The following is a 9,374-nucleotide window of genomic DNA, read 5'->3' as shown; positions in this document are numbered from 1 at the left end:
ATGGGGAGCTATAAAAGAGCCGCAGCAGGATGGTATGTGGGGAATCTGGGACCGTAACAGTGGGACCAGTGAGCCCAGCCCTGGGGAACTGGGCTTCACCTGTCAATCAGCAGCTCCTGGCCACAAACCCTGGGCTGTGCCACGGGCTGTGGTGTGTCAGGCTGGTGTCCTTCCTCTGGCAAAGCCCAGGGAAGGGGGGGAATGGGATCAGCATCACACAAATCACCTCTCAGTCCCCACGTGTGCTGGAAACCAGCCCGTGGGACTGGGGGGCTTTGCTACCTTGGCTTTGTCTGAGGGGGAATGCTCAGGGGCAGAGGAAGAGGAGAGGAAGGCTTGGGCAGGCACAGGAGAAAGTGTGTGATGCAGAATAAGTTTCTTCCTGCAGGGAACAGTTCCTTCTCTGTGAGGTTGTGCCCCTGTGCAGCAGAGCAGGGAGGGGAAAGGGCTCAGGAGCCTAAACTGGATAAATAGAGAGGGAACTCGGGACAGGCAAACAGATCAGGAGCTGGATTTAGTTTTCCAGTGCAGCGTTCAGGTCTGTACACAGGAGGGAGATGCAGCTCCTGCCACAAAAAGCCAATAATCTGAGTTAACAAACAAGACTGATGATGCTGCAAGTTGAGCTGAAATCCAGTGTTTTCTTTGTGGGAGAGCAGCAGGGAGATTTGGTACCAGGGTAAGAGGAATTTAATGATGGGTTGGTCACAAAGCAGTGCATCTGTTTTCTTCTTTTTAACTACTGTTTTACACCATCAGCTGATTAAAGCCCTTCTCCTCTGATGGATTAATCTTTGCTCACCTTTCCAGCCACACACCCTTGGATCAATCAGCCATTTAATCTGAGTTGTGTTAGTGCAGTGCCAGGCAAACCACCTTTAACTCAAAGCCCAGTTTCTCTTCCCTTATCCAAAGTCTCTCTTTACTCCAAAAGCTCTTCAACAGAGCCCAAGAGCTCCTGTGGAGAAAAGCTCTTTGATTAGGGAGAAAAAGGACCTGTCCTTAGTGAAGCTGCCAGGCTGCTCTGAACCCTTTCAACATGAAAAGTGTTAATTAAAATACTGAAAGATGGTGAGGTCCTCATGCAAAACCAGCATGGGTTTGTCCCACTGTCTTCCCAGGTACAAACCATCAATCACAGGCTTTCAGCAATCTCTGGATGGAAAATTTTAGCCAGAAGGAACAAATGTTTCAGAGGAGGGACGGGGCAGCTCTGCTGGAAGGAAAGGCTGGGAGAATTGGGATTGTTCAGCCTGGAGAAAGGAGGCTTCAAGGTGACCTAATTGTGGCCTTCCAGGGCCTGAAGGAGCTACAAGGAAGATGGAGGGAAATTTTACATGGACTTGGAGTGCCAGGACAAGGGGGAATGGCTTCACACTGAAGGAAAACAGAGTTAGGTGGGATATTGGGAAGAAATTCTTGTCTGTGAGGGTGGGGAGGCCCTGGGCCAGGTTGCCCAGAGAAGCTGTGGCTGCCCTCGGATCCCTGGAAGTGTCCAAGGCCAGCTTGGAGCAGCCTGGGCTAGTGGGAGGTGTCCCTGCCCATGGCAGGGGGTTGGAATTACATTTCAAAGTCCCTTCCAACCCCAACCAGTCTGTGATTCTGTGATGAACATGATTACATTTATGTGTTTATATATATATATATATATATATATATATATATATATATATATATAAAACTATGTGTATATACACACACATGCAGGCACATGACCCCTCTATTCAAGCCTTTCATGGATGTGTTTATAAAATCATGAATTTTGATGAGTGCTAATATAAATAAATATATATATATATACTATTCACTGCTATCCTTGTGTGTTTTCATTCGCAGAGCTACATTTTCTCCACAGATATATAGAACACCTACACCCTCACATTTACAACTATTAGGAGACAAAGTGAAATAACAGCCTAAAATTTGGGAAGCTTTGCCCCCGAGCTCTCCATGATGAGGTTTCTCTGTCACTCTGCCCTGCAGACAAGGATCTCTTGGTGCAGACAGTGCTTACTGGCCATGAATAGGGATCATTCAGAGCCCTCCATAAATGAAGCCTCTATGGCTGTTCTTGCCGAGGAAAATATAAAGTTTCTCTGTGTCATTTTGCTGTTAATTAGCAAAGGAAGATAAATACATTTCAGGTGAATATTTTCACTAGCAGAGCTTGTGGCACACAAGCAGCATTAAAGCTTTGAAAGTCCTGTGAAGGGCAAAGGTGTGCTGGGTACTCAGGCCTGCGTTTCTGCCTCTGTAAAAGCACTGTTTGTTTGGAAAATATGAAACATAATTTTTCCCCCCGGCCCCCGAAAAATGCAAACACGGGGTCCAATATTTTCGAGAGGAAAATATGCATTTAAAAGCTCTTCCCCAGCCTGGTTGAAACATAAACAGACAAACCATTAATGGCCAGTGCTGGCCCCAGGGTGGCAGAGCTGCTCTTGGGGGTTTCACGTGTCCTGGCACAAGGAGGGTTTGCCTCTCCTCCAACACAGCCACGGCTCCTGATTTGAAAAGGACTGATTTTTAAATATCAGATCCCCTCTTTCCTCCCTTCTTCCAAGAGATCCTGGTCCCACCTTGCTCATGCTGAAGTCAAGTGGTTCAGACTCTCCTTGTGCTGGGCACTGGTGGGGCCACACCTCGAATCCTGGGGGCAGTTTTGGGCCCCTCATGACAAGGAAGACATTGAGGGGCTGGAGCGTGTCCAGGGAAGGATCTGGAGCAGCAGGAGCAGCTGAGGGAGCTGGGGGGGCTCAGCCTGGAGAAAAGGAGGCTCAGGGGGGACCTTCTGGCTCTGCAACCCCCTGACAGGAGGGGGGAGCCTGGGGGGGGTCGGGCTCTGCTCCCAGGGAACAAGGGACAGGAGGAGAGGGAACAGCCTCCAGCTGCACCAGAGGATGTTCAGATTGGATATTGGGAAAATTTCTTCAGGGAAGAGGCTATAAAGCACCAGAACAGGTTGCTCAGGGAAGTGCTGGAGTCCCCATCCCTGAAGGAGTTCAAAAAAGCGTGGATGTGGCACTTGAGGACGTAGTTTAGTGGTGAACTCAGTGATGGTGCTGGGCTGACAGCTGGACTTGATCTCAGAGGTCTTTCCCAACCTTAACAATTCCAGGGTGGGGTCAGGAGATGCAGCTTGTCCTCCCCAGCATGACCAACATCATCCTCTGCACCCAGCCAAGAGAGAGGTTTGGTTTTCCTTCCCTGGCTGCTCCTCAGAGCTCTGGGTGATGCCCCCCAAATTCCACTGTGCTGCACCTTCCTTTGGATCCTTTATTTTACTAACAACCTTTTCCTAGTTTGGAAAATCCCGACGACAAAATTCATTCTTTGAAGTGTCTCTGACACTTCACTCTTTGAAGTGTCAAATCTGCCAGCCTTGGGCCAGGCCAGGAAAGAGCAAAGCCCAGTTTAAGTCCTGAAAGTACTAAAACCCAAGCACATCTTAATACAGACAATATTAGAGCTGGGAGAGGTGGTAACTTCTCATTTGTCATCAGACAAACAAATCTGATGGCATAAAACTCTCTAAATGCAGATTCTTTATCACTGTATGCAAAACACTTCACAGGAATATTGCTCAGATGGGCAAAGCCGAGAAAAATGACATTTTATTTTCAATACCTTGTTTTGATTTGGCATTTCACTCGTGCCGTTTGTTTTGCTCACGTTTTTATTTTCAAACCTGTGTTTTAGTGCTGTATTTCCATATTTCCAATAAACACCTCGCGATTCCATTTAATACCTCGGTGCAAATTTCACACTGCAACAAATCAAACCCCTGAGGGGCTTCCACGGAAATGACCCAGAAGAATGGGAAAGTTTTCGGGGGGGGGGGAAGGAAATCAAAATTTGGGGATCTCAAGATGTTTCCAGACTTCCAGCAGAGCTCAAGCACAAGGCAGGAGGAGAGGAAATCACCTCCAGTTGTGCCAGGGGAGGTTTAGATGGGATATATTAAGAAAAATTTCTTCTTGGAAAGGGTGGTCAAACATTGGCCCAGCTGCCCAGGGCAGTGGTGGAGTCCCCATCCCTGGAAGTGTCCAAAAACACCACGTGGATGTGGCACTTCAGGCCGTGGTTTAGTGATGAACATGGTGGTGGGGAATGATTGGTTGGACTCGATGATCTTAGAGGTCTTTTCCAATCTTTTAAAATATTGCATTTTTCTTTATCTTTTTTTTTTTTTTCCCAAAAGCCCAGTGTTTGTAGCCCTGGCCCACCAACCCTTCTCAGAAGGGATCTGGAGGGTGGCTGAGTCCCTCTGGTTGGGAAGGACAAGCAGCCAAATTCTGAGTGGTTTGCTGTTGATTCTTATTTCCTTCCAAACAAACCTGTTGGTCGTAGTAAACACAACTTTCCTGCCCTCCAGCCATCAGAAAACTCCAAGGTTTAGCAAAATTCTCCATCATTTCTTGCCCATTTCAGGCTCCCTTTGATGTTCCCAGGTTGAGTGTTCCTGAGCTGCATTCCCAGCTCCATTTCCCACCCACTCAGAGAAACGGTGACAAAAAGTGCCTTTTAGTCCAAGCTCCGATTGTTGTCTTTTATTTATTTTCTATTTTGGTTTGGCACAGTGGAGGGGGGGTCTCTCCCAACCTGTTTCATTCCCATAAAGGGTATTTACTGCACCCCTGTACTGGGACTGTGGTATTTCCAGCATTGGGTGAGTGCAAAGCATAAAACAAATGATGTAAAGGGTGAAGGGCTGGGGAGACATGAATGGCTTTAAATATAACCCTTCCAACAGCCCAGGATCAAAGGAACTGCTGTTTATCCTTTAAGCTGCAAATAGCTGGCAAATATCCTCGTGCTCTGATGCTGTAAATAGTAAATGCTGTTTATGGCTGGGGCATGTTTATGTATTTTATGGGTCACACTTATTTCAGAGGGATCAGTTTTATTTGCCATGTTAACCATGCTCACATATTCCACCCCCCGTCCCGGGACTGAGTTGCCTCCTGGGCACTATTCCTGGCTCTCCTGCTGAGCACCTGCAGCTCAGGTCCTCCCTCTGGGCCTGGAATTCTCCACCTGTGCAGGGACACAGTTCTGGGCTGGCCCAGGAGCCCCTGAGGTGGTTTCTGTCCTGCAAGTGGCTTGAAGGGCCAGTTTGGGGCACCAGGGTATAAGAAAGGCCTAAAGCTGTCAGAGAGCAACCAAAGGAGGGACATGAGGATGGTGAAGGGTCTGGAGAGGCCACCCAAGCAGTGATGGAGGGCACTTGGTGTGTTCAGCTGGAGCAGAGGAGACTGAGGGGAGACCTCAGTGCAGTTCCAATTCCTGGGCAGGGGCAGAGGAGGGGCAGGGACTGAGCTCTGCTCTGGGGGAGCAGGGACAGCAGCCAGGGAACGGCTGGAGCTGTGTCAGGGCAGGCTCAGGGTGGATCTCAGGCAAAGGTTCTTCCCCCAGAGGCTGGTTGGGCACTGCCCAGGCTCCCCAGGGCAGTGGGCACAGCCCCAAGGCTGCCAGAGCTGCAGGAGGGTTTGGCTGATCCTCTGGGGCACAGGGGGTGACTCTTGGGGCTGGGCCTGTGCAGGGCTCAGGGTTGGACTCCATCATCCTTGGGGGTCCCTCCCAGCTCAGCATATTCTGGGATTCTGTGAATGGAAGAGCTCTATAACACTGGCCAGTTCTGAAGGTGGTCTCTGTGTGGGCAGCTCGTTTTCTCTGAGGTGAATGAGCCAAAATAGCTGCTGGATTAAAGCAAACCACACCAAAGGATCAGGGTAGAAATCATAAAGTCCTTGAATTGTTTGGGTTGGAAGGGACCTTAAAGCCCATCCCATTCCACCCCCTGCCATGGTCAGGGACACCTCCCACTATCCAGGTTGCTCCAAGTCCCATCCAGCCTGGCCTTGGACACTTCCAGTGAGATGTAGTAATAAAGACTCTGGGATCACCCAGGAAGAGGAGCATCATTATAAAATAACTTTCACTGACAGAAATGTCCCAACCCCCCTGTGAGCAGACACATGGGTGAGGGAGTTCCTCAGCTGGAGCCCGTGGGGGCTCCTGGGCTGATGGATGAGTGTGAAAGCAAAAGAAAAGGCTTTGGTTGATGCATCACCACACTGCCAGTTTGTGTCACCCTGGGCCCACCACTGGGGACAGCACTTGCAGCGACTTCATTTGACTGCCACAAGTGAGTAATTATCTTAATGAACTGTCTGCAAGGAGTGAAGCCCTCGCATGTGCTCTGATTGAAACAATTACAGCAGTGCCTGTGCCAGGCTCGGGGGGTTGGACCCTGGGAGCTTTAGAGGGGTCATTCAAACCATCAGGAACCAAGGCAGCCTGAACCCAAGACACACAGCCCCTGTGGTGCAGGACACTGTGCCGTGACAGCCTCCTGGAGACATTCCACACATCCATCAGCCGGGATTCCCCTGCTCCAGGGCCAGGCAGCCCACGGGCTACAGCAGCTCCAGGAGGTACCAGGGAATGCTGCCAAGCTGCTGCCTCTGCCCTCTTCAAGGTCTGTTTATACTCAGGCTGGGGGAGGCCTTTCCATCACAGTGGACACTCTGGCTCGACCCGCCCAGCTCTGACTATGGTGCATTACACATCGTTTTCCCCAGGTTTCCAGCAGCTCCCTCACATTCCCAGATGCCATTTCCAAGTCTGAAAGAAGCCAGCACCAGAAAAATGCCTCCAATCCTCCCCAGGCTTTACTGGCACTGGATTCTCTGCCAGCTTTGGCACTGTTCAGCTTCCAGCAGGATTTGTAGAATCAGCTTGACTGTTTCCACTTTAGAAATGTAGAATCAGTTTTCCATGTCAAAGAGTTTCTTACAGAAAAAGGGGTGGCCTGGATTGCTGGAGCAACATGTGCTGCTTCCATCAGAAGGAAACATTTCCCACCAGGGCACAGGTTTATCAAACGTTGGACCAAAGGGCTGGGAATGGGGCATGGGAGCACTTCCAGCATCTAACATAAAGCACAGTGGTGAACTTGGTGGTGGTGCCACGTTGATGGTTGGACTTGGTGATCTCAGAGGTTCTTTTCCAACCTTAATGATTCTGTAATTGTAAAGCAAAAAGCCCCTTTTCCACTGGAGCTTTTGCTCTGGGTCAGATGGGTGGAAAGCTCCAAGGTCAGTCAGGTCATCTGATGGACACCTCTGGAGTCCTGGAGCATCTCCACCTCCATGAGATGTTGCTGGTTTGGTCAAGACCCTCTGTCTTATCTGTCCTGTCATTGCTGAGATCATCAGCTCAATCTACTCCCTCCATGAAAGAAATATCATCAGCTCAATCTTCTCTCTCCATGAAAGATCATCAGCTCAGTCTCCTCTCTCCATCAAAGAAAGATCATCAGCTCAGTCTCCTCTCTCCATCAAAGAAAGATCATCAGCTCAGTCTGCTCTCTCCATCACCTCCATCTCCTCTCTCCATCAAAGAATTGCTGCTCATTTCTCCTCTGCACTGGAAAACTAAAAGCAACATGTGGAGCAGCACTGAACATATTTGTGTGAGCTGGTTCTCAGCCTGTATTTGAGACTCACCTCAGTAAATCAGTTTGGAGAAGAAAAAGCAGTGCAACAGAGGCATATTAAAAAGAGTCTTTTATCAGGCTCAAACCCAGCATTGATAGTGCCACGGTCTGACTTATTGAGAGGTTTGGGACAGCTTGTGCTCAGTTTGTGTTGGCCAAGTCCCCCAATATTTCAGAAAACCAAAACCACTTCCCGTCTCGAGCTCAGCCTCTGACCTGGCTGGAAGCTCACAATAAATCTATACATTTTATCACATTTCAGGGGGTTTGGAGCCAGGCTTTCTTGGGAAACTACTCTGAGCCCTTGGAGAGAAAACACTGCCCAGCAGAAGGATGGACTGGCTTGGTCCGAGCCAGAGAACATTGGGTTCAGTAAAGAAAGCTCCTGGTACATCTTGAGACAAATCCCAGCTCTGCAAAGATTGTGTTGAACATCCTTGAACTGCTTTAGCTGGATTAGCAGAGTCCAGTAAACCAGGAGGCTCAGGGAATGATTTATCCTGCTGCAGGAACTAAACAGCCCAGAGCATTGTTAATGGGAGTTTAATTAGAGGTGGAATTTGAACTGTTTAAAGGGATGGAGAAGGATTTTTAGCCTGATTTAGCTGGATCACATTGAAGAACCCTCTTCTGGTTTAGGAACCAAGGGAATGGGAGCCAACAATATCTTGGGCAGACCCAGTCACTGGGGTCAGCCCTGGCAGTGGAAGGAGCCTGGTGACGATGTCCCAGTGCTGGGGGGGTTGTCACACACCAGCTCAGCACCTACAGGCTCTGCTGAGGAACCTTTAGGGCAGGACTGTGCTTCCAAAAACTCCCCAAATTACCAAGAGAAGCTCCACCCAGTTATCCCATCCCATGGCCTCCTCCAGCCCTGCCTTTGGGCTGGGGAGAAGTGAGCAGCAGCTGCAGCCTGGTCTTCAGGACTAAGACCAAGAGGGCTTGTCTGGAAGGTTCTGGAGCCTATTGATTATTCAGAATTAAAGGTAATGTTTTATCTCTCCACATAATAAAGCAGGAGACTGGGCTGGACCTTGATGCATAAAGCTGGGCTCTTCACACTCCTCTGCCAGGTTTCCTGGGTGGATTTTGGGTTGGTCCCTCGCTCTTTGGTCCCAATTGCCACATTTAGGATCAGAGGAATTATTTTCTGCCTTGAAGAATTTGAGTGGTTGGTACTTTTGTGGGTGATTTTTTTGTACCTTTTGTGTGTTTTTGTGGATGATTTGAAGCATATTTAAAAGCACTGGAGCTATTAAGGTGTCATCGTGGTGCTGCCTTCCAGACTTCATGGCTGGTTTTGAGTATCCTGGTTCCCAGAACGTGGAAGATGAAGCACAGAGAAAGGGAGTCATCCTTTCTTTTCAGTGATGAGAAAACCAGCTCAAAAGTGCCTAACCAACATCATTATCTCCATCCCCATATGCATAAATACACACCCAGTGAAAAGACCACGGGGCAGCACCACACTTCTTATTTATTCTTTGCAAATATTCCCTCAAATCTTGTTGGTTTGTTTTGTTTCAGGCTGTGATCCAAGCTGGGGATGATGCTGGAATAGTTATTACTGAGCAAACCACACTTCCCTACTGAGCTGTTTTAAAAAAGCAGATAACAATCCCAAGTAGATGAGAGGTACCTGGAATTTGGTCTCTGCTCTGTGCACAGTCAGTTTGAACATGCCATAGATCTTTCTCACACATAGAAGAGGAAGGATGGAGGAAGATTTTTAGATAAAATTACCAGACTTGCTGTTAAAAATACCAATTTTTCCTTTGCAAGCAGCACACACACGTGATAACATCACCCCAAGGTCAAAGCACCAGTTTTTGCTAATTTTTTTTTTCCCAGGAAGCAAATTATTGCTTCCTAA

Source organism: Pipra filicauda, unplaced genomic scaffold (assembly GCF_003945595.2).
Source record: "Pipra filicauda isolate LSUMZ 115617 unplaced genomic scaffold, ASM394559v2 scaffold643_size226310_pilon, whole genome shotgun sequence".
NCBI classification, from domain to species: domain Eukaryota; kingdom Metazoa; phylum Chordata; class Aves; order Passeriformes; family Pipridae; genus Pipra; species Pipra filicauda.
This window is presented reverse-complemented; position numbering follows the sequence as displayed.